The sequence below is a fragment of the Pleurodeles waltl genome, chromosome 4_2, assembly GCF_031143425.1.
Source record: "Pleurodeles waltl isolate 20211129_DDA chromosome 4_2, aPleWal1.hap1.20221129, whole genome shotgun sequence".
NCBI lineage: Eukaryota > Metazoa > Chordata > Amphibia > Caudata > Salamandridae > Pleurodeles > Pleurodeles waltl.
Window position 1 is genome coordinate 696,870,283 of NC_090443.1, and position 26,807 is coordinate 696,897,089.

Genomic DNA, 26,807 nt, shown 5'->3' on the forward strand with positions numbered 1-26,807 from the left:
TTTTGAAGGTGACAAATGAACCCAAGGGCTGTGTTACATGGCTTAATTACTAGCAATGCATAACGATGTATTTGACAAAATGGCAACTTCTATGCTGTTCCAGGCATCAGCAGGGGCAGTGCATGTTGAAATGGGTGGTGTGCATGGAGGTGATCACAGGTGTGGGCTGCATCAGTTTCTTACAAGTCCTGTAGGTGAGATTTGCATTTTAATGGCCAACAGACATTTTCACACGGGAAGCAATCTACAGGTGCTAACAGGGCTTGGAAACTAGAAGCCAGTGTATTAATTGACCTGACGTCCATGCAGTCAGATGTTCTATGACAATGGTATACCATAGGAAAGGGTGTAGCACACTGGATTGCTATTGACAAGCTGTGTGTGTAGAGGAGGGAATATTAAGGTACACATCTTACTATTCCAGGGACCTCTTCAGACAGGTGGGTTGTGACCATGTGCATGGGTGTGTCAGGAGTTAGGAAATGGGCTGACATGTACATGGAATGTCATGTGCGCAATGCTGCTCATATGTGTGGCACTTGTGCTGTCTATGTTCTGCTTATATGGAACTCTAGTCACAGATAGTCCTTGCAAAGATTGGATGCATTTGGACTTACTGGTGTCAAGGGTCTGGTCATACATTCCTGTTACTGATGCAAAAGCACATCAACTGCCTCATGCATGAGGCTTGTTTTCCCCTTATTGATTGATGGTGTCTTAGTTGTGAGCCATATGCTGTGATGAACCATGTTTCCAATATGTATGTGTGAAATAGGTGTGGTCCTCTGCTATTGCCCTTCAAAGGTGAAATGTACAGGATATATGTCATTTACTGTGTGTGTGTATGTGACCGTTTTATCGTACGCATCAGATTTGCTCTGGGATTTTCAGTGTCCTAATCGGTATATCAGCAATGCTCAATGAAGCAACACTCTTAATCTGATAGTTAGAGATAAAGGTGTGCAAAAATGAATAGCCAAACCATGATATGGTGATTATTATAGGTGTTTACTTAAATTAGTTCATAAAGTGGTGATGGTGATTATATTGAAAAGAAATTGTTCACAATTTGTTGCCGCCTACGTAAACCAGCGGCCGTGTTTTGTTGTTCCACCTCATGTTGCAGGCCACCATCCTCCTCTTCCTCCTCTTCAGGCATGTGTGGCTCGGGTTCCAGGAGGGGAATGTTCCTTTTTATGCAAATGTTGTACAGAATAGCACATGTTAGAATGATTTTACAGACCATTTCCGGGGAATATAGGAGGCTACCACCAATGATGTCGAGGCACCGGAACCTAGACTTGAGGATGCCGAAGGTCCTCTCGACTATGGTGTGTGTCCTCCTGTGTGCGTCATTGTAGGCACGCTCTGCTGCAGTACGCAGGTTCCCAATAGGTGTCATTATCCATGGCTGGATGCCATACCCCTGATCAGCTGCAAGAGAAAATGAATGGGATCATGTTGATGTAGCTAGCCCCATTGAAATCACCTTTCATGGCAGTAGTTGTCTTGTGTTGTCTGTGAGTCTTTTGTGTTATTATGTTGTATCCTAGGCTAGTAGGATGTACCATCTACATTGTGTTGTTTCCTTGGCTGAACAAGTGTTTGGCTACTAACCAGTTGTCAGCTGCATGTTTTGGGATTTGCAGTACAGTGTGCCCTCCCTAGCATTGTGACTTGTGATACAGGTGTCCCTGTGTCTTCACTGGGAGTGAGATGATAGTTCCATACACAGGTTAAAATTGACAGTGTTGTTAACACGTTCATATCAATGTACCTTGGACATCCCATACCTTTAGACTTATGCAATGGATTAATGTAAACATTATTGAGACGCTTACAATTTCCAAGGTGACATTAAGGCAACACACTCCAAACGTTGTGATCATTGACGTCTTAACATTAGGCTGTACAGTAATTTCAGATGTGTGACAGGTTCAATGGTGACCTAAGAAACATGGCTTGCGATGTGACAACCTCAGTGTGTTCCTGTTGACATGTTGCTGTTGTGGTGTATGTGTTGTGTGTCCTAGAGGGTTGCTGTGCAGTGTGTATAAAAGTAGGTTTTTGTACTTACCAACAAGTAGTCTATTGCCATACCGTCCATCCTGGAAGTGTTGATTGATGGTGCTGTGACGGAAGATGAATGAGTCATGGACACTCCCAGGATATTTTGCCACGATGTTGGTGATCAATCCTTGGTGATGGACAATGGCCTGCACATTGATGGAATGTGTGTGCTTCCTGTTGCGGTGGAGGTGTTCAGTTGCAGCAGGTGGCACAAGGCGTACATGTGCAGGGATGTGGAATTCCTATCACCCGACACCCGGGACATCTTGTTTGGGGTCAAGGGCAACAAGTTTTTATGTTTACTTTGTCCTTGGGACAAGTAGGCCCAACCCTCTGCAGCACAAACCCTTTGGCTGCCTGTTTACAGAGAGTGGAACTCTCTACATTTGAGGTAATGTGTTTCCAAAAGATAATGCTGTTCAAACTTGTATTTATGGTTCATTATTTGAAAACCTTCATTATTAGGGTGAGTGCTGTAAATAAATGTTTTAAGGTCACACTTCACTACTGACGTTGGTTCCAGTACAAATAAAAAAAACGTGTATACACATGTTTGAAAAGTTTAGGCTATGAGGCTAAGTATAATGCTCCCAGAATGCTCTCTGATTAGATGCAAATGAGGTGTCATTTAGTAAAATGTTTTGATGCATGCTAGTATTTCCCAAAAATATTTCTAATGGAAAATCAGTGTAACCATTTTCAACACGATTATGGGAAGCATGAAAATAAACAAACACTGACAAAGCCAACTGATCTGACATATTTTTATAAGTCTTTTAGTTTCATCAATGCGTGTCTTGTTTTGACATGGCTTTTGTAACACTTTATTGTTGTGGGAGCTACCAGGCCCTCAAAATTGTAACAAACACTGGCAAAAAAAAACCAAAACGTTTTTGAACTCTAAAAGCACACATTGCCACCAGTGGCATAACAAAGGCCCTGCAGCCGCCCTCCAGGGGGCCCCTTCAGCACAGCACCTGCCCTGAGTGAGTCTGGAGAGGGGGCTCCTCCATGTTTTTGCAAAGGGGCACCCTCCAGTTTCGTTACGTCACTGATTGCCACTGTAGTTCCTGACACAGAACAAAACTACTTTGTGTGCCAATATGCTCCTTGTGGAAGAGAAGAATGCGATCACTCACAGTAAAGCCAGCCGAAAGAGAGAGAAATAGAAGTTCAATAAAAACAAAATGTCTTTAACACCAGACCTAATTAGGGACCAAGACCCACATGTAGGTAGCTTTTTGCATGTCGCAAACAGCGACTTTCGCTGTTTGCGACGTGCAAAAAACACATTGCGATGCACAAACACAGTTTTGCGATTCGGTAACCTGGTTACCGAATCGCAAAACGGGTTTGCGACTCGCAATTAGGAAGGGGTGTTCCCTTCCTAATTGCGACTCGCAGTGCAATGTAGGATTGTTTTCCGTTTCCGAACGCGGGCGCAAACCAATCGCAGTTTGCACCCATTTCAAATGGGTGCTAACACTTTCACAAAAGGGAAGGGGTCCCCCAGGGACCCCTTCTCCATTGTGAATGTCACTGTAAACATTTTTTCAGAGCAGGCAGTGGTCCGCAGGACCACTGCCTGCTCTAAAAAAATGAAACGAAAACGTTTCATTTTTCGTTTTTGTTTTGCATCTCGTTTTCCTTTAAGGAAAACGGGCTGCATTACAAAAAAAAAAAAACTGCTTTATTGAAAAGCAGTCACAGACATGGTGGTCTGCTGTCTCCAGCAGGCCACCATCCCTGTGAGGCCGCCATGCGCAAGGGGGTCGCAAATTGCGACCCACCTCATGATTATTCCTGAGGTGTGCATTTGCGAAGCCCTTGCGAATCACAGATTGTGTCAGGGACACCATCCTACATTCGGATTTGCGACTCGCAATTTGCGGGTCGCAAATCTGAACCTACCTACATGTGGCCCCAAATTCTTAAAGAAAGTCACAAAAGTACACCCATGGTATATGTTGTACCCCTATAAAATATTTGTGAACTGTATTTTAGCATGGTTAAATACGCATGTGTAGATTTGCTCATGTGAAAATCTATTGAGCATTTGCAAGTTCATTTTCCCTCCAGCCACTTTCTTCCCAACCCTGGAAGAAGTTCTAATTCTGCCATTGTCAGGAGTAAATGTCCAACCTTTCTTATTATGGGAAAATATTCGAGAGAAGCTGGTGAAGATCTTTAAAACATGCAGGTTAGTAGGTTTGCAGACTCAAAGGCATTCCAGCCCTGGAACTATTGCTTACTGCTTCCTCCAGCCCCAGTATGCAGATCTGCAGAAAGGTGGAAAAATAAGGAAATTGCTACAGTAGGGATTGAAACTGCAAGTATTCAAGCCCTACTATGGTAGTAGCCCTGGCATAATCAGAGAGGCTATTATCAGAGCTCTTACATAATGAGATTGCTGCCATAATTTGGCGCCACACTACATGGCACCAGAGGGACAAGTAGATCTTTTTACAGGACAAGTAGATTTGAGAAGCAACCTGTCCCGTGGACAAGTAGATATTTTAATAAATTCCACACCCCTGATGTGTACAGTCGATTGCACCAAGGACGTATGGGAAGCCACTAATGAGGTAGAACCCCTGTTTTGTTTCCTGCTGCTTCTGCAGTGTGTTAGGGAAGCAGATGTGGCGGGGTGTGAGTTCAATGATGGCATCCAGTACTTTGGGCAAAAAGGCAGAGAATGATGGCTGTGATATTCCGGCAACCAGGGCACCAGTTGTTTGAAAAGAGCCACTTGCCAGCATGTGAAGTACGGCAAGCAGCTTGGTTTCTGTTGGGATGGTGCGGGGTGTCAGCAAGGTGGGTGCCAACTGCGGCTCAATGTCGCACAGCAGCTGCTGTATGGCCTGCCAGTTCAACCTGTACCTCTGGATGATGTCATGTTCCCTGAGGCCACGAAGGGTTGTTCTGGGGCGGAATATCCTTTCCTGCCTTCTTTGCTGCCTTTGCGGTCCCTGCTGGTGGTGTGGTAGCTGCTGTTGTTGCTGCTGGGCTCTACGTCTGCGTGCACGCTAAATGAGAAGCACCTCCATGTCTCCCTTTTGCTGCTCTGCTGGTCTGCTGTTGCTTCTGTGTGTTCTGAATAAATACAGGTATGTTTGCCCCATTTTAACGCCTGCCCTGACCCAGGCGTTACATTTTTACGCAAATCGGGCTGTGCATCATTTTCCGGCTCCGCCTCCCGGCTGTGCGTCTTTTTTGCCCGAAAGCATAAATACGACGCATGGCCGTTTAAGTCATTTTTTGGACGGGAACGCCTACCTTGCATATGATTAACACAAGGCGGGTTGCCACATCCCAAAAATTACGCACATGGCGGAATTTTGTCATCCGCGGGCTCGGGCGTCAAAGTTTAAATATGGGGCAAGGTTTGCACTGAATGTGCATCAAAACTTTTGACGCACATTTGGCGCAGACGGAGCATAAATATGCCCCTAAGGGTGTCCAACATACCCCACCCCAGAACCCTGAAAAGTAGGGGTAAATTTACCCTACTTCCCCAGAAACACACTAAAGTCGTGATAGGAGATTTTGCAAAGACAACAACTGACTGCAAAGCACTGAAGACAGATTCCTGGACCTGAGGACCTGTAAAGGAAGGGGACCAATTCCAAGAGTCACAAAAGTGTCCAGTGGGGGCAGGAGCCCACTAAACCCCAGATGAAGGTGCAAAATGGCTGCCTCCGGGTGGAAGAAGCTGAAGATTCTGCAACAATGGAAGATTCCAGGAGGAGGAGACAGAGGGGGTGCTCAGCAGCACAGAGAGCCCATTCAGAAGCGGGCAGCACCTTCAGAAGCACTTGAACAGGCGTTCAAGAAATCTGAGCATGGTGATCGTCTCAACACTACAAAGGAGGGTCCCACGAAGTTGGTGGTCAACTCAGCGAATTGAGCAATGCAGGACAGAGTGCTGGGGAGCTGGGCTACGCTGTGCACAAAGGATTCCTTGCAAAAGTGCACAGAAGCCCTAGCAGTTGCAGTTCACACAGTACACAGGATTGCTGTCTGACGTGGGGAGGCAAGGACTTACCTCCACCAAATTTGGACAGAAGGACCACTGGACTGTCAGGGTCACTTGGATCTAGCTCCAGGGACCACGCTCGTCAAGATGAGAGGGGACCCAGAGGACCGGTGATGCAGAAGTTTGGTGCTTGCATTGGCAGGGGGAAGACTCCGTCGACCCACAGGAGATCTCATCTTGGCTTCCAGTGCAGGGTGAAGGCAGACAGCCCTCAGAGCATGCACCACCAGGAAACAGTCAAGAAAGCCAGCAGGATTAGGCACTACAATGTTGCTACTTTTTTGAGGTTTTACAGGCGTCATGGAGCAGTCAGCGGTCGATCCTTGGCAGAAGTTGAAGAGGGAGATGCAGAGGAACTCTGGTGAGCTCCTGCATTCATTATCTGCAGAAAAACCCACAGGAGAGACCCTAAATATCCTTCAGAGGAGGATTGGCCACCTAACCAGGTAAGAGCCTATCAGGAGGGGTCTCTGACGTCACCTGCTAGCACTGGCCACTCAGAGGCCTCCACTGTGCCCTCACACCACCGCATTCAAGATGGCAGTCTGGGACACACTGGAGGAGCTCTGGGCACCACCCCGGGGGTGGTGATGGACAGGGTAGTGGTCACTCCCCTTTCCTTTGTCCAGTTTCGTGCCAGAGCAGGGGCTGGGGGATCCCTGAACTGGTGTAGATATGCAAGGAGGGCACCATCTTTGCCCTTCAAAGCACTTCCAGAGGCTGGGGGAGTCTACTCCTCCCCAACCCTTAACACCTATTTCCAAAGGTAGAGGGTGTAACACCCTCTCTCAGAGGAAATCCTTTGTTCTGCCTTCCTGGGACTGGGCTGCCCAGACCCCAGGAGGGCAGAAGCCTGCCTGTGGGTTGGCAGCAGCAGTAGCTGCAGTGAAAACCCCAGAGAGCCAGTTTGGCAGTACCCGGGGTCCATGCTGGAGCCCCGGGGATGCATGGGATTGGCACCCCAATACCAGATTTGGCATGAGTGACAATCCCAAGATCTTAGACATGTTACGTTTTTACCTATATGTAGTGCACGCGTGTAATGGTGTCCCCGCACTGACAAAGTCCGGGGAAATTGCCCTGAACAATGTGGGGGCACCTTGGCTACTGCCAGGGTGCCATCACACTTAGTAACTTTGCACCTAACCTTCACTAAGTGAGGGTTAAACATATAGGTGACTTATAAGTTACTTAAGTGCAGTGTAAAATGGCTGTGAAATAACGTGGACGTTATTTCACTGACGCTGCAGTGGCAGTCCTGTGTAAGAATTGTCTGAGCTCCTTATGGGTGGCAAAAGAAATGCTGCAGCCCTTAGGGATTTCCTGGAACCCCAATACCCTGGGTACCTCAGTACTATATACTAAAAAATTATAAGGGTGTTCCAGTGTGCCAATCAGAATTGGTAAAAATGGTCACTAGCCTGCAATGACAATTTTAAAGACAGAGAGAGCATAAGCACTGAGGTTCTGGTTAGCAGAGCCTCAGTGACACAGTTAGGCACCACACATGGAACACATTCAGGCCATAAACTATGAGCACTGGGGTTCTCGCTAGCAGGATCCCAGTGAGGCAGGCAAAAACAAACTGACACACAAGTAAAAATGGGGTTACATGCTAGGCAAGATGGTACTTTCCCACGCATGCATACCTGCACTCTGGGACTGACATACTGGCTCTGAAGCATCTTAAGCTGTTGGTGAGATAAGCTGGACTATTAGAAGGGAACCTACCTTTGGTGTTGCACAGACCATGAGGAACAAGAAGGACAGGAACTAATCATTCTCTGCACTTTTTTCTTGAGCAAAGGTTGTCGTTAGAGAGATACCACAAACCTAAGACTTCATCCATATCCTATTGTGTTAACTCCATGCAGATAAAATTAAAGTCATCTACTATGAAGAGAACAGATCTCAGGCTCATATCAAAATATAATTCATCATTGCATGTTGCTAGAAGAAAAACAGTGCCGGCAAATTGTTTCCTCTGACATCTCTATTATATAATTAAAGATGTAAATTATAGTTTCATCGTCACATGCCTTTAGGGACAGCTTATGCAGCACAACCATGATTATAGAGTGGGAAATTACAGGCATCCGCAAAGTACTGGAGCCTGGGACAGAGAGTGCTCCATTTTGCTGTCCACCTTTGTTTCAAGTAACAGGCCTATGGCAGGTGCTATGACGTTTGTGGTGGAGTAGAACCATTGTTCAATTTCCTGAAAACAGATATTCTAAGTTTTGACGACAAAATGTTACCAATCAAGACCCTAGCGTAAGACCATCAGTATCTTTTGAAGTGGATTGTTGCTGACATGGCATTTTAAGTACTAAGGGGGCTCCAACCATAGTCCTGAAAAATGACATTCAAGCTTTACCTGTAAAAAGATGTCATTTAAGTGTATAGTTGGTGGTAATGGAATGCATTTTGGAGTTCTTAACTGCACTTTATCAGACTGTTTTATAGACAATTTAGGTAGAGCTGCGGAATTAAGTGGTCAGTTGGTGTAATATTCTTGTGGGTTGAGCATGCATAGTGCTGGATGGTTAAAGATGCAAACAAACTTGCAGCCTCGAGATGCAGTGCTATAACTCTTCATTGATATGTTTGCTGAATAATGTAGAACATTATATTGTCATTATACCTTAAGTTCATAATCCTGGCGATTCCCATCTAATCCTATGTAAAGGTAACAGGCGTTATGCCTCTAAATAGCTTCTAAACAGCTCCTGCAATTGTTTTTGAAAGCATTGAACCACACTGTTACATGGAGAATAACCTTATTCATCTGCATTCTGGATCTTAAGGTAAAGAAAACAGGTGATCGCAGCCAGTGTGATCCTGGTGACACTGGTGAATCTAGGTGGTGGGGAATCATAAATTAGGCCCCTTCCAGTATGTGCTTTTTCAGGCCCTCATTTCCAAGACATTCACCACAGATTCAGGCCCTTATTTTGACCCTGGTAGTCTCTAGATGACTAGGGTCATGGTCGGACTGCTGCCAAAGCGGTGGTCAGACTGCACCATTACGACCGTAGCGTTACTGCCATGGTCAGACCACCGGCACTGCCACTTTTCGGCTGCCTGGCAGTGCTGGCCGTCTCAGGGATTACGACCCCACTCTCTGCCGGCATTTACATGGTGGTTTCACCACCATGTAAAGGCTGGTGGAGACAGAGGTGACAGTGGGGCCCCTACACTGCCCATGCATTTGGCATGGGCAGTTTGTGGGGTCCCCCTGGCCAGCCCCATCACGCAAATCACTGTCTGCCTTGCAGACAGTGATTTGCACAACGGGTGCTGGTGAACCTGACACACAACAGCATTGCTGCCAGCTCTATTATGAGCCGTCATCAATGTTGTTGTGCATTTCCTGCTGGGCCAGTGGGCGGAAACTGTGTTTCCGCCTCCTGACCCAGCCCGAAACTCATAATAGGAGCCGGCCAGAAGGAGACCACACTGACAGTCTCTTGACTGCGGGAGTTTGGCGGGCGGCCTTTTCCGCCTACCAAACTCGTAATTAGGGCCTCAGTGTGTTGTGCCTATGTGCAGCTGTGTCTTCATTAGCAATAGGCAGTCTGGGTTCATTTCTAGGGCCAATGAGAATGAGTTTGGATTTCTGAAGGAGACTAAGACAAGGAGGCATCTTCTTGGGAAACAGGCTATCAATCAGGAGCCCATTAGATTTATGACAAAAACTCAAATAAATATGTTCTCAAGTCCCATTGTATCACCACCACCTGTAACACCACCACTCGGTTACCTTGACTCTATATCTTCAGCTGATACTGGCTGCCATTAGGTTCTCCTCAAAAGCAGATTTTACTCCTTCAGTGCCTCATCTCATTCATTGTGTGCTCTTGGACCAACAGGTTTTCTGCTCTTTCTTTTTTGGCACTATGTGCATGGCCAGACTGGCCAGTTGGGCAAGTGGGCAAGCCTCCATTAGGTTGAACCCCTGCAGGCCATTGTGGGTCCGCGGAAGGCCAGTTTCAGTCCCCGGAAGTGGTGAAACAGTTATGCGGTCCAACAGCAAGTTGCAATTTTTTGAAGTTGGTTTTAGGGTAAATGCACGTCATGTGCACGTATTCACTTGTGCTCCAATAACAGATACATTGGCATCTGCCCACTTTGTCAGAGTGAGCACAGGAGACATTAGAAAAGAGGTCAGAGAAGTGCATGCATGGTAGTTAAAAAGTTCACTCCCCCAGCATTCTATTAACTCCTTGTACTTGGCTACAGAGACAGACACTTGAGGTAGGCTGCATGTGTGCCTAGACCTCATCTTCATGGTTCTTGCAATGCAGCACCTGTGGCACTTTGATCAGGGCCCACGAAGCAGCAGGTATTGTATTGGGTTGAAGTGCAGTTCCCTTTATTTTTTGAGAGGAGCCGTTCTCTCCTCTACACTTTTAAAGGTGCGGGCAGCTTTGTTTACTTCACCAGTGTGCTTGTGAAAGTCGAAAGCAGCAGTAAATAGTAAATCTATTGTTTAGATTGGGAAGGATGAGCTTTCGGCGAGAAATGCTCTTGTACATAATAAGGGCACTACTGTGAATATGAAATGTGAAAGCATTGCGCAACATCAAGCAACAGTACAGGCCACACCACTGTTCACAATCAAAAACAGTTTAGGCCAAATCCCACACTGACACAAGCAAGGTGAAAGGTTCATGCAAGGTTGTAGCAGAATAAGCAACACAAAAGGGTCATCTGCTAAAGGCCAACTCATGTCTGACCAACTTGCAGGTATTTATGACATTAGCACACAAGTCCCTGGCACACTCTCTGTGCCTTCAAACAGATCACAGACTAATTAAACACTAAACACATAATTGAATCAGATGCATGACTTACAAAGGGTGCAGGGAAGAAACCAAATTCCAAAAACCTGGGAGTCTCAGACACACAATGCTGTCAGCACACACTTCAAACAAATTAAATGTACAAAAGAGCACGTATGCAATCATAGGTCAAAGAATCCTTGGTCATAAACCTTTGTCGAATGTATAATAAAGAGCGAGTAATATCTTAACCTACAATTTAGGGGTAATCGGGCTACATGTTTTCGGGTGTTTTCCATTTAAATCTGTAACTTGAAAAGTTATCTATTGTTAATCATGTGTAATAAAGTATTGTACTGATCTGTACAAAAGGGCCTGTCTGCGCACATAAACAATCATTTCTGGCCTTTTTCTCTTTGTCTGTGTGCTGCAGAATGCAGCACGCATAGAAAAAGCAAAAACACGAGGAGGAATATAGGTATCCCTCCTCGTTGTGCCTTGCTAACACCACCCCAGGAGTGACATTAGATTTTGGCACTGCCTCAGGTTTACAAAATCTTGTAAATCTGAGGCAGCGTCAAAATGCAATGGGTGTTGCTGCGGCACACCCACTGCAATACCCATTGCACGCCCCTCTGATAGAGATAACTGCATCAGAGGGGCCCATACTTACAAGGAGGTGTAACACCACAAAAAGTGGCTTTTCACCTCCTTGAAATATGGAGCAGAGGTTAGTGCCACTGGAGCGTCATGTAAAGTGACATTCCAGTGGCGCTAGGGGCTCATAAATATGCCCCTAAATGCCCGGCTTGGAATTGGAGTAGCAAGATTTAGAGAAGCTCTGGATATACTGGATTAGTACTGTGTGAGGGGAGGACTATCCTGATGTAAATGGGGGCTGAACGTATATTTTGTGCCCCCCCCAACTACCCCACAAAGCCCTCCAGTGGTAAACTCATATTTATTAATGATCAATGCTCATGGCCTGATGGGCAGAGTTGTCCACTATCACACTCAGAATCTCCCACTGTATCCACATTGGAGGATGTTGTCTTGACTCTAGTTTCATGTCTCCACCTGTCTCTCCAATGATTCCCAATAGGTATCCAAAGCCCTGGATCCTTTTGTGGAAGATTTTGCTTAATAATGTCTCTGTGCTATACCATTTTCCTCCAATTCCTGTGTAGAATTACCTGAAATAACTGCCCTCCAGTAGTTATTTCTGACCCATACATAAATCCTCCAGTTTAGTTTCCCTACAAGTGGTGTGCCTCGCAGTAGCATCATGAATGACCAGGCTTATTTGTTTTGTTTCTGACTTAGCCTCAAGTCACACCTACTGCTCCTCCAAAGTGGCAAAACAGGAGAGGGCCCCAGAGTTCAGCCTGCTCCTCGGTTGCAGACACATGCCAGGCCTGTCCTCTAAACATGGCCTCAAGCATACCAGGCAGCCATCTTCCTCTGCTCTGTCTGTCACAGTGTGAATCAATAATGGAGATTGTGTACACAAGCATAAGCCTGCAATTTGATGTACAAGTTGTTTGTGTTCAGTGAGGCAAATATTGTGTGGCTATTGTTTTGAGAATACAGGACGTACCTCTCCCCACTGCCACCCTGGGGTATCCCTCCAGGTGACATGAAGAGTAATTATGCAACATTGTTTTTAGTGATTAGGAGAGCATCATGTATTTTTCTGATTTACAAGATAATACAGACAAGGAATTTTTGATAATACATTTGTTGTCCATTAAACCACATGGACTTAGATAACTAACTTTGACAATCACAATAAGGAATATATAAGTGTAATTGTGTTTATATAGCGCTTACTACCGCTGACAAAGCATTGAAGCACTTTTTGATGAGTTACATGCTACTCTAGAACCCACAGGTTGATTTGTGGTGGACTAGTAGGGGGAAATATAAATTGTTATTGCTAGTGGTGATAGTGGTAGACTTGTGAGTCTGTTAGTTAGATGAACGGGATAGAGAATGGATAGAGGGAGGAAGACGTTAGAAGGGATTATTTGGGAGTTCATAATAGTAAAAGAGGTTTGGAATGAGTGGAGGAAGGGTTTTTTTGGGATAAGGAATAGGATGAGTCTTAGAGTGGTGATTTAAGAAGGTTTGGGGAGAAAAGTTATTTTATTAGGTTTTCTCTGCAGCAGGAGGAAAATATATAACTATGTAGATAAATGACCACACATAAGAGGTAAACACACATAGAGATTTTAACATGATATGTATTTGTTAAAAAAACAGGAGATAAAAATTATACTGGACAAAATCCCATATGTACATGCATGAAAAGATATTCACAAACTCAGGGTCAGATGTATGAGGGGTTTGTGTCATGCTTGAACTATGCAACATGGTACATGCGTGGTGTGAACCACTAAGTTACATTTCTGAAGCCATGCAAAGCGAGTAGGAGGTTGCATGCAACTTCCATGTTTTTTTATGCATTACCAGATTTACCTACCCTGGTGTACCTAGAAATGCGTCAAAGTCCCACACCTCTGCAGGTGAGGCATGACAAGGATAAATATCTTTATTTCTCCTTCGTTTTTCCTCTTTCTATGTGTGCTGCATTCTGAAGAACACGTGGAAAGAGGAAAAAGCCTCGGGGATTTTTTTTGTACAGAAGGTGCCCCTTCCTCCACAAAAAACAATCCTGCATGCAATGAAAACACTCTTGCACTGTGGTGCAAGGGTGCCTGAGTTGGTGCTAGGCTGCCAAAAGGGCGCCAACACCAGGGGAAAGGACAGGAATAAGCCATATTGGAAAAATACAGCACATTCCTGTCCTTTCCCTGTGATTCAGGACAGCGCAGAAAGGTGTTTTTTTTACATTTGTCCCTCAATATTTCAATAGTGAAGCACTCATAGATTCAATTGCTATAATCATATTTACCTACTGGGACAGATATGTGTTATTGTAGGAAAGTAAACCCATAAGCGAATACTCATCATCTTATGTTATTATTGTACTGCTCCAATCATATATGTACATAATGATAAAGTTATGCATTTATTTATGCATGTAATATAATCTGAATACATATGTATGAATATGCATGTATGTAATATATTTTTATTCATGTATGTTTAAAAAAAATATTTATTTATTTTTATCCTGCTACCAAGTATAAATATATATATAGAGAAATACACACCCATATTATTTTTTGTCTGCATTTTTTCCATTGATGGATTAGTATTATTTGGTTTTATCATTCAATTATTTTGCTTTCTTTGTTAATAAGTGTATTGAATAGGTAACATTTATACAATCTTTCTTTATAATCATATTTATATGATGTAACATGAGTGATCATATTAAATAGAGATCCATAAGCATGTCGTCAAATACCTATATGTTATTTCTGTAATGACCTATATTTTAAGCATAAATGTAAGGAGTGTATACTTTTTAACCAAAAGTAATATATAGGGTTGTATGTTTGTTAAGCTTAACTATAAGAGAGTGTATATATATATATATATATATATATATATATATATATATATATATTATAGTATATTCACTTAAAAAAACAAAGGTTACAGGGACGTTATAGTTATGCTCACATTTTAAATGTACAAAACCATAGAAATTCAACTGTTATAGTTAGAATTATCTCAAGTGCATATACCTCATGCCCTAAGGTAACTATAACTCGCGCCCGTGTCAGACACTGCTAATTACCCCCACACATTACAACATTCTTGACTTCTTTGATATAATCATTGCAATATTTGCAGTAACATTTTTAATGAAAAAACTGTGAGTTATAGTTATTTGATATAAATCTAACAGTTAAATTTCTATAGTTTTGTATGTTTAAAATGGGCACCTAACTATAACGTCCCTGTAACCTTTGATTTTTAAAGTGATGTCGCCACCAAAAGGCTTCAGCACTCTCGGGCGGGTGCACGACCACGTGAGAGTGCACTCATGAACAAATCAAACTTCCAAAAAACAAAGGTTTGCACTCACGTGGAAGGATTAATGTTTGTTTATTCGAATACAGTTTCACAACACAGATGTGTTTCGGAGCACATGAGGGCAATTGCAAACAGAGATCCTACAAATCCTGTAGCCAGGCACTTCGAATCTCATCATGGAAGTAATAGAAATGTACTCAAATATTTTTGTATTGAGTATGTACCTCTTTCGAGAGAGAGGAGGAGACAGAGTGCCTTTTGGTTTGATCAGCGAGGAAGAACTGGCAGTAAACATAGGATAAACACATTGATACCTTCATATATATGAATTATTATCATGGCATGCTAGAGAAAGTTGTGATAAACAAGTAGTAATGCTATGGGGATTCTACACCCTTTTACTGGTTTCTTAATCTGTATTCAATGATTAGAAAAACAAGTAAGTAAGAAGCAAAAGAGCTTTTGCTATATGTAGACCCTCACAGGGCATTATTACATGAGATATATATATATTCTTTGGCGATGGCATGAGTTATGGATTTTTATGCCAATGTAATACGTGTTTGATTAGATTGGATCTTGCACATAATGAAATGTCACCTAGTAGATATTAGCCCATTCACGGCGTAGTTTCATTTCTCTTTTGGGGTTAAAATTTGAATTGCAGAGGGACATATTGACAATTAATTTTGGTTATTTTGAAAATGAGCATGTTTGGTACACTTACGGTGGCTAGGGTAACAAATAATTTTCATGTCATATCAAATGTCATGGGCGACTATTCAAAGATGGCGGCCGTTTTTAAGACACATGTCTGGTATAAGTCGGATATCAGTCCTTCATTTATGCTGATGTATATTGTGGATCTATCAATGGATTGGTATTTAAAAGTGCCTCATGACGCGAGATGTTTTTATCTATATAGATATATATAGTTGAAGGCATCATGCCGAAACACGTCGACCCAATTTCCCCTTTCCTTTGCATTGCACTTTATCAAAGCACTGACAATGGAATATAAATAAAAATTGTTTTAAATTGAAGATGGTGTCCGCGGTGCTGTGAATCTGGCTCTGGCCCTGGGAGCAGCATACTTGGTGGGTCGGATGTGAGTGAAGATATATATATATATAAATTCACTTAAAAAAAACAAAGGTTACATGGACGTTATAGTTAGGCTCACATTCTAAGCATACGAAAACATAGAAATTCACCAGTTATAGTTAGAGTTTTCTCGTGCCCTAAGGTAACTATGCACACTTTTTTTGACAAAAATTTTACTGCAAATATTTCATTGATATTATCATCCCTGTAACCTTTGATTTCTAAGTTAATTTCTATGTTTTTTTCAAATCTAATTTTCAGTGCATTTCTATGTTTTTTAAAATGTCTAGTCATTTTCATTACTATGGGGGTTCATTACTATGCTGTGCAGACAGTGAAAAGCTGGCCGGGGCCCTGTTAGGGGGCCCCTGCACTGCCCATGCCAATGGCATGGGCAGTGCAGGGGCCCCCAGGGGCCCCAGGACACCCCTTACCACCACCCTCTTCCTGGTGGTGAAAACCGCCAGAAACAGGCTGGCGGTAAGGGGGTCATAATCCCCAGGGCAGCGCTGCTTGCAGCGCTGCCCTGGCGGATTATCCCCGCCGGGGCAGAAACGGCGGAAAACCGCCGGCCCCGGCGGTGCGACCGCGGCTTTACCGCCGCGGTCAGAATGGGGAAGAAAGCACTGCCAGCCTGTTGGCGGTGCTTTCAGTCATTATAGCCCTCGCGGTCTCGGACCGCCAGGGTCAGAATGACCCCCTATATGTTAATCCAACCACCGCAGCGGCCAGGCTCTGTGGCCTGTCCCCTATATGCACCCAACCTTGCACCATGCAACACGTTTTGGCTTACAAGCCTTGCTTAAGCTTGTTAACCGAAACCATTGCATGGAGTGGTGTAAATAAAGTGATTTTGCTGCTGGGAAACCTGAGTGCACAGTGGTTGTACAATTTCATGGTGGATGTTTTCGGATGTATTGTGTTCATCCCCGTAACACCGCAACTACCCCATAAGGAGAGTGCACATGCAGCGGACAATTTGATGTTAAGTTTGGAATATATATATATATATATATATATATATATATATATATACACACATATATATATATATATATATATGTACATACATATATTCAGAAGGAATATGTGCATTTGTACAAAGCAATGCACTGTTTTGAATACATGCATATAATAGAAGTATACATGTTTGCAAACACACATATATGCACCATTGGTGTTTTGTGTATACAGTTTCTGTACATTTGTATTTTGAAAATGGTGGTCAGGTAGGGAACAGCAACCTCTTAAGTAATCTTCTAAAGATAAGATGGTTATTTGTGGGTAATTAATTCCATAACTTGGCTGCCTAAACAAAGAAAGATGTTCCACCCATGTGTTTTTTCCTTGTATGCTGGGATTTTGAGGTGGGTGCCAATTTGGAGTGGAGGTTTCTCTGTTTTATGTATTTTGGGATTTTCTTTCTGATGAAAAGTGGTCCTGTTCCATGTATTGCAACCGGAACCAATGTAGGGACCTTTAGGCAGGGGAGATATGGGCTTGTAGCTTTATATTTAGAAGTAGCCTGGCAGCAGAGTTTAGCATTTGTTGTAGTCTTTTCGTAGTTGATAGGGGTGATCCCTGGTAAAGGTCATTAGCATAATCATGTTTAGACAGCACAAGAGAGATGGCAGCTTGGACCTTGTGTGAAAATCATTGGTGATGGAAGATGCGTCACAGAGTTTTCATGGTAATGAAACTTGATCTTGCTAACCTTTTCTACTTGGGCAATCATTGATAGCTAGAGTCCATGGTAATTCCAAGGTTTCTGACTTCCTTAGATACTGTAGGAGGTGGTCCCAGATCGACAGGTGGAGAGTGGGTCATATTTTTATCAATCATTGCAGGTATTTCAGCTTTGGCCCCATTCAATTTGAGATGGCTCCATGTCATCCACTGATAAACGGCTCGGAGACAACTGAAGATTTTTGAGTTTCCAATGTCTTTGAGGCTTTCCAGATTAAGAAAAAGGTGTGTGTCATCTGCATAGTTATAGCAAGTGAGCTGAAACTGATTGATCATTGCCATTAATAACTTCATGTACATGTTGAAAAGCATGGGCAAGATGATAGAGCTTTCAGGGACCCCTGCTTTTATGATGTAGGATTTGGATGAGAAAGGAGGAGCATTGATGACATTTGTTCTGTTTTGAGGGCAGGATGTGATCCATTCGAGAGTAGACCACTGTATGCCGGCTTTGCAGATTTTTGGGAATAAAATATCATGATCAACTGTATTGGAAGCAGCTGAAAGGTCCAAAAGAAGTAGTACAGCAACCCCATTATGGTCTACTGTATTTTTATAATCATTCCAGATGGCAATTAGGGCAGATTCTGTGCTTCTTCCTGGATGTAAACCTGTTTGGAAGTTGGAAAGTAAGGTGCTATCAACAATATCACCTGGGTGAATGGTGCTGTTTGTATTAGTTTGCTAAGCAATGGTCCGTTTGCAATAGGTCTGCAGTTGTTTGGGTCTTTAGGGTTCAGGTTTTTTTTCTTTAACAAGGAGTGCATTTATGTCTTTTTTAACACTTCAGGAAAAAAAAACTGTTGTCATGGAGTGAGTGTTGATTGTTATGACTGGGGCAGCAACACAGGTTGTTAAAAGGTTGTTCTTCATGATTTGTGGTGGACAATGAACAGAGGGGAGGCAGGCAGGCCGGCTTGTTTTAACAAGATCCATAAATTCAGTTTCTGATAGTTGTTTGAAGGAATTCAGAGACTGAATTAAGTTATCCTTGGTGGGGGACTGAAAAAAAAGGGCCTGTGGTTTTCTTTTGGTTTTAATAGGAATACATGTCTAATTTAGTTGTGTAATGATTTGTCAATATGTCAGTAAATTCTTGGGAATTTAGATGGATACCTTCTATGCATTAAGGTTTATGAAATTAGGTGAGAATTTTCTAAAATTCTGTATTTGCACATTTTGCATTCTGAATTCTATTTCAAAAGTAGCTTTTTTTACCTTTTTTGATAAATGACTTGCATAGTCTTTTGTGTTTTTTAGGTGAACTTTGTTTTGATTGTTGTTTGAGACAGGAGCATTGCAGCTTTTCAATTTTTTGTTCTATCTTGTTTAGTTTTACATTCGTCCAAGCTGCATGTTTTATTTTGTCATGTTTTGTTGCTTGTAGTGGAATTAGAATATCAAAAGCTTCCACGAGCCACTGAAATAGTTTCTGAACTGAATTTAATGTGTGCAGATTTGTGTTGGATGTTAGTTGTGTTTCTAGACCCTCAAAATAAAAAAATGTCCAAGGTCGATATGTGTTTGTTGGTGGGGTGGTCTTAGTTGTGGAGAGTTGTGGAGTAATTCTTTGGAAAATGTCTCATTCTGGATTTGCAAAAATTACATCTAGAATGTGCCCAGCAATGTGTGTGGGTTGGGGAATGATGTGATGTAGGTTCAGTGTGTCAGGTTAGTGATGATAGTTCTGGGACAGGCAATTTGAGGTTTATCAAACCTTATGTTTAGGTCACCTAGGATGCATAGTTTGGAGTGTAGTGTCAGAAGGCTAGAAATTGTGTCTAGAAATGTGGCTGGGAATGTTGCATTGCTAGGTGGTGGTCTGTATAGAAGGAGGACGTTACAGGAGAAGGTTGGTGTAGGGTTGCATCTGGTGATGAGGGCTTCACATCTTTGTATGTAAATATCCCCAGCTTTAATGAGATTTAAGGTTTCCCTGAATATAACAGCTAGTCCGCCTCCTCTTTTGCCCATGCAATTATGTATGGGAGTTTGATAGCCTGGAGGACCAGCTTCCTGCAATACTGGTGCCATATCATCCCCCATTTCATGAAATAAATTGAAGGTTTAAAAGGGTTCTTCTGACCTTTAAAAATGCAAGTCTACTGGGAGGTGAACCAAAAACAGAGATATGTCTGTCAGCTGATGCCACAATGTTCAGTTTTTATAGTTACTAGTTTTTGCGCATTCCAGATATAGAGTGATGTAAGGGCTAAGTCTGTGTCATTGCTGTTTTAAACTTCTGATATAACTGTACCTGATGGATATTGACCAGCTATGAGCCAATAACAATTCAGCATTTTGGTATTTTACACCTCTGTTAGAAATTGGGGGCCAGATGTAGCAAAAAGCCAATTTGCGACTTGCAAATTGCGAGTCCCTGCGACTCGCAATTTGCAACTCGCAAATTGGTATGCAGAACGGTGTCTCAGACACCGTCTGCTAGTCGCTATGGGGTCGCAATGACCCACCTCATTAATATTAATGAGGTGGGTCGCAAATTGCGGCCCCATAGCGAGTCTAGGCACTCGCAAACATGGAGGCCTGCTGTAGTCAGCAGACCTCCATGTTCGTGACTGCTTTTAAATAAAGCAGTTTTTTTTTTTTTAAGTGTAGCCCGTTTTCCTTAAAGGAAAACGAGCTGCACTTAAAAAAAAAAAAAAAAACCTTTAGTTTCGGTATTTTTTCAGGGCAGGTAGTGTTCCCTTGGACCACTACCTGCCCTGAAAAAATAGTTTTGGGTCCATTCACAAAGTGGAAGGGGTCCCATGGGGACCCCTTCCAATTTGCGAGTGGGTTACCATCCACTTGAAGTGGATGGTAACTGCGACACCATTTGCGACCGCATATGCGGTCGCAAATGGTATTGCATACCACTCCGAATCGCAAATAGGAAGGGAACACCCCTTCCTATTTGCGATTCTGAAATGCATATTGCGAGTCGGTCCCGACTCGCAATATGCATTTCTGCATTGGAAACTGGAATTTGCGACTCGCAATCGGCATTTTTTGCCGTTTGTGACTCACAAATAGTTTCCTGCATCTGGCCCCAAGTTTCTAATTGGCAGAGGTATGCACAGTGTCCACATAGGTTCAGCAGTCCTAGTAGGGAGATTAACCTGTGCTCCCTCTCTGGTAGCTTGGCACAGAGCATTCATGCTTAACTTAAGAGGCAATGTGTAAAGTATTTGTTTCTCACTTAAATTACATTAACACAGTGAAAGACACCACAAAAAAACTCAAGTTTAGAAAAACAGAGAATATTTGTCTGAGTAAAAAAAGACCACAATAAGTAGCTCCTGAGATGTGCAATGTTAAAAATTTAGGTGAAAATAGTGCGTAAAAGCAGAAAGCGCCAACCATGGTTAGCTTTTCGTGCTGGACTGGGACAAAGTCAAGAGTTCTGGCTGACCACGATAAAGTGTGGGCTGGATACAGGGACCCATTTAGGCCCACTGCACATAGGGGCAGATTTACAAGAAACAGGCACTTCAGCACTGATCTGCCAGTTTTCTTGCATCACCCCTAATCACCTAATGACAGCATGGGTGTGCCAGATCTACAATACGGCGCACCATGGCAGTCGTTAGGACAATGGTGTCAACATTTTTGACGCTATTGTGGCACTTTGCTGCACTAGCACCAAACATGTTGACGCTAGTGCAGCAAAATGTATGGAGTGCCATTGATTTCAATGGGTACATAATTTTAACGCCTGCTGCTAATAGCGTTAAAAATTATGGGAAAAAATGGTGTAGTGAAATTTTGTATATTTCACTGCGCCATTTTTTCGGGCCTCCCTGCCCCGGAATGCCCCTTTTGCATACATTATGCCTGGCGCAGGTATAATGTGGCTCAATGCATGCATTGCCCCACTTGTAAATTTGGCACGGTAAAAGTGCCTTCAAAAAAATTATGCTAATGTGGCATAAGGAGGAGCTAGGGGCGTGTAAAAATGCTTCATAGTACCTTAAATGCTGATGTGAAGTCTGCGTGGCATTGCTATGTGAGGCTTTGCGGCGGTTCTGGTGAGGACCACAGAGGGCAGAGCACCTTAATCCCACTTCCAGGGTCCAAGACTGGGCAGGACAGACACATAGATGGCAGAGTCCAGGAGCAGGATGGTTGGAAGTCTTTTGTGTCCCTGAGACTTCAGAAAACAGAAGGCCAATCAGCTGGCCCTTGAAGTCACTCTGGGTTCTTGGTTGTAGAGATGCAGGTCCAATCTTTCTCACTTCCAGCACAGGTCAGCACAGCAAGGCAGGAGTCCAGCAAAGTAGCAGTCGAACAGTGTGGCAGCCCTTTCAGCATCACAACAGTTCTTCTTCCTGGCAGAGTATCCACAGGTCCAGAAGTGTACTTATGTGGTGGTGTCTGAGGTCCAGTATTTATACTTTGGTGCCCTGGTTCTGGATGGTGGGAGATGCTTCTAGAGGCATACTTTTGAAATGGACAGATACCCTGCCTCCCCTGCCCTCGTCTTCAAGCTTGCTGGAGTGACTATGCAGGTTTGTTAAGCCGTATTGTGTGTGGACAGGATAAGCCTATTCAGGTGTGAGTGAGGCAGTGATAGGTCCACCCCCATCAGCCTTTAATGACCCACTAAGGCCCATCAATTCACACTTAATCTCCCATTGTACATTGCTGTCTAGAGGGAATGCACCAGACCCAGCTGCCACCCACTCCAGAGGTGTATTAGAGACAGGCAGCAGGCACACAGGGCTAAGAGCAGAAAAATGCTAACTTTCTAAAAGTGGTATTTTTTAAATTGTAATGATAAATTTGACTTTACCATTAAAGAGGATTTATCATTACAGTTCCATAGGTAATAAACCTGACAGTTCTACGTCCTTCCAATCAGGAATTACACTTCATAAATGTACTAAGGAATCTCCAATGTTATCCTAGGAGAGGGCTAGGGCTCACTAGTGAAAAACGAATTTAGGAGTTTGTCATTACCAGGACATGTAAAACTAAAATGTTTATATCCTGCCTTTAACTTACACAACACCCTGTCCTGTGGGCTACCTAGGGCCTACTTTAGGGGTGTCTTATGTGTAATAAAAGGGGAGTTTAAGGCTTGGCAAGGGGTTTTGAAAGGCAAGACGATATGGCAGAAGCTGCACATGCATGTTCTGCAGTGGCAGGCCTGAGATATGTCTAAGGGGCTATCTAAGTGGGTGGCACAATCAGTGCTGCAGGCCCACTAGTAGCTGGGCCCTTATAGTGCACAATATGCCAATTGTGAATACACCATTGTTACCATGTTTTAGGGGAATGAGCATGTGCACTTTGGCACTGGCTAGCAATGGAAACGTGCCCACAGTCCTAAAGCCAACAAAAACTAATGTCGCAAAAAGGGGAGAAAGAACGTAAAAGAATTGGGGGTGACCCTGCAGAAAGGGCCATTTCCAACAACTTCTCTAGTTTACAATGCTATGTAGTAAATAATAAACAGTGCCGTTTACGTGCACAGTTACAATGGTACGTGTTTCAACTGTGATTTAAGATTCTGCAAATAGAACATACTAACTCAATTATAGCAAAAACTAAATTAAATAGGTAGACAGTTAAAGTATTTCGGCTATTGTTTTTCTGTAGAAATGGCTCTGGTCAGAAGAACCCTGCCTGAAACCATGATGTATCAGGGTTTTACTCACTCAGGGGCATATTTGTCATGCTTTTGCTTTGTCTTTGTGCCATGCAAGGGGGATCAGGGGTGGCGCAAAACCTAACCTTGTGTGCCCCTGAGTGGCTTGATAAATCTGGAGTAATTCAAGGTGGCACAAATTGCTGCCTTATGTTACTCTGCCACAGGGATGCATTACATGGGTCGAGCGTTAGTGTTCCCACACATCCATCCATGGAATTCGGTGCATTCCCAGATTTAGCAACCTTGGTAAACCTGGGAATGAGTCAAAATGCTACGCCTTCCCAGGTGAGGCGCAACAAGGAGAAATACTTTATTTCTTCTCATTGTTTATTCTGTCTAAGTGTGCTGCATTCTGTGTTTACCTGTATTTTTTGCAGCATCAGAGGCACAAGATAGGGGGAAGAAACATTTTTTTTTGTTTGTGGCAGTAACTCCTGGAACGCTCAAATACATCATATTGGTAGAGCTGATTTAGTATGCAACACATCATTGCAAATAACGAATGCAGTGTTTAAGTCAACCCTGGTGGGAACAAAACATATGTTAGGAACCCATTTGTGTCTCATGGTGTGCTTTTATGTGCGAAGCAAGCCTACCCCCTGCATTTCGTGTGAAGAACTAAAATATTTTGTTTGTTTGGTGATATAAATTGGAAAAGCGCGAGACAGCTTTATTCACCCTTCTGTAAATCTAAAAACGGCAGTTACTCCCCCCGCAACTGTGTGTTTGACTATTCTTAAGCCTTAAGCTCTTCCAGTACAGCTATGAATTCTAAGATGTCCTAGAAAAATATTTGAAATATAAAGATATTCATATTTGCCACGGGCACAGGTCTTGTTTACCTCTAACATGTAATAGCAAGTGGAACTGCTTTCTGTAAAATGTCTGCAACTGTACAGCACGGCATCCATACTAAAGACGCAAATTGAATTGCAGATCCGTCCTAGGACGATCATTGTCTTTCTTCAAGTTTGGTTATTCATACATGGAGCAAAGGATGGAAACCTATTTTGCCATCTTTGGTAGAACACTTTCATTATTCTAATAAAAAACATCAGTCTGAAACCAATACCTGTGAAATAAATGCAAATGCAAGTGATGGAAACATTCTGTTCCCAGGACTGACTAATCTGTCTGCTGTGCCGGTCGTGTGCGCTACATCTCATGTGGCTACATCCCAGGGGGAGGGTTAGAGTCACAGCACCACAGCTCCTTGGAACCGCACATTCTGCTGCTGCCCAATGTTTGAATGAAACTTTTACAGGTGCGAGGCCTGGTCCAAGAGATGGGGACCATAACGAGAAGCCACGCAGCCTTTACTCTGCATGACTTATGAATCACAGAGTAAAACGGATTAAGATAGTAAAATGCAGGTTGCTGTTCTGTTATTGTGAACCACAGCTCACTCAGCGTCTCACTCTTCCATTATTCATCCTAATGAGAGTTGGACACTGTAGAGCAATTTTTTGTTTTAGCATATACCCTCCTTTAAATGGGCAGAAACTGAGGGGCATATTTATGAAAGGCTTGCGCCGTCGGAGTGTCACTTTTTTTTTAAAGCTCAGTGGCACAAGCCTCTCAACCATATCTAAGAGGCCACGCAAAGCCACTCTGTGTGGCTTTGCATGGCCACATAGATATGGGATAGAACAACATAATGCAAGTCGCTGTGTTGCCTTACTGTGTGCCAGGGAGACTCTCCATGTGTGTTGCATTGGGTTTTCCCATTCAACACCTATGGATTTTGAGATAAACCTGGAGTAGAAATATCTTTATGTCTCCTAATTTTTTCCTCTATGCGTGTATACTGCACTGTGCAGCACACATAGAAAGAGAAAAATGCATCTCAGGATTGTTTTTGTGCGGGAAGGTACTAGGCAGCCACTTGTGTGCCAAAGCAAGGGGAAAGGACAGGAATAGACTGCATCTCAAGATTTGCGGCGCTGTTCTATGCCAATTACCCAAAATTATTGACCTGAGTATGAGCAAATCTTTATTTTAAAGGTAAGTGCCATCCCCTTTCAGCAGGTTTGCACTACTATTAATGACACTTCTTAATAGGAAGTACTTTGAATGTGGAGCAGCGCAATTTCAACTCTATACTTTACATATCATCATTGCGCAAATACGCATTTATTTTTGACATTATATATACTGAGTGCCTTAATGACCTTAATGTGTGTAAGCTATTCTAACCAGCTGTGCTCGGGTGGAGACTCTTTTGATATCTTTTTAGAAAAAAAGAAACAGGCAGAGAGGTTTTTTGGGGTGTTATTCTTTTCGCAGTTGTTTTCTGTTTATTCTCTTATTAGGTTCTTCACTAGTTTTTTTTCTCTTATCAGTCCAATTATCAGTCCTGTTAGTGTTTTTTTGTGTTTCTCCTTTATTCAGGGCTTGATTGTCTTCACTTTGTTGTCCTTTCAGATGCGTGAGCGGCTTGTGCTGGTGGGGTTCATGTGGGGATTGTCCCTCGGAAGAATAACAGAGCTGAGGTCAGGTAAGTGGTTTTCACTGTCAGGAATCTTACATGTGAGAGGTTCATGAAGGTTCATGAGGGTTTGTAAGGGGGAAGGGAGTAGGAAGTGTCCAGCTGTGAGGTCACAACTCATAGGTGCTCAAGAAGAACACTTCACATATTTACTCCTGTCACTAAGGTAAGTGTTGATGTGCTAGGATTATGTACCTTTACTTATACTACCATCCCCACCACCCTCTCCCCCTCACATTTTTACCACCCTTTGAGACCCTGCCCCTAAATATCGACTGTATCTTGGTTAGCCACGTCCTTTCAGGGACTTGGCGGGAACATGCAGCTTCTGGTTGTCTTAAGTATGCTCACAGCATCTCCAAGCGATCCAACATCTCTCCTTCGCTGCTTCTCAAGCACACTTTCCTCTCGGGTGGGCTTCTTGGTGTTGTTCTGTCTTCCACCTGATCTGCAATGTTCTTGGGATCATCCGCCTCTTGTTGCATTGGTTTCCTGTGGTGTATCTTTTTACTGTGGCATTTGTCGCCTTCGTTGACGCTGTCCTCGCTTTCATTTTTTCACCTGCCCTAGCTTTGTCTTTCCTCCCTGGGATTTCAGGCCTGCCTCCCGTCGGGACCCTAATGTTTTTATCACTCCTGGGAAATGGGAGTGCTGGTGTTCCCCGGGGTGCCTTGGTGTGCATACAGGCTGTCTGTGCGTTGTGCGGGGATCACGATGGCGACCCTTTCACAGCTATATAAACGTATTGATGAAATGTAACCAATGAGAGACTGAAAGCTTTATAAATGTGCACACTAATATTCATATGAAATGCTTACAAGTATTCATTATCATGTTTTACATTTACACTTTAAGTTGCATTTGTTGAAATATCATGCACATTTTTTATTCACGTTTGCATTTATTCTGTAAAGTTTATGTTTGCATGTATAACCATTTATTCAAAATGCACATTGAATGTTTAGTTAAAGTTAGCCT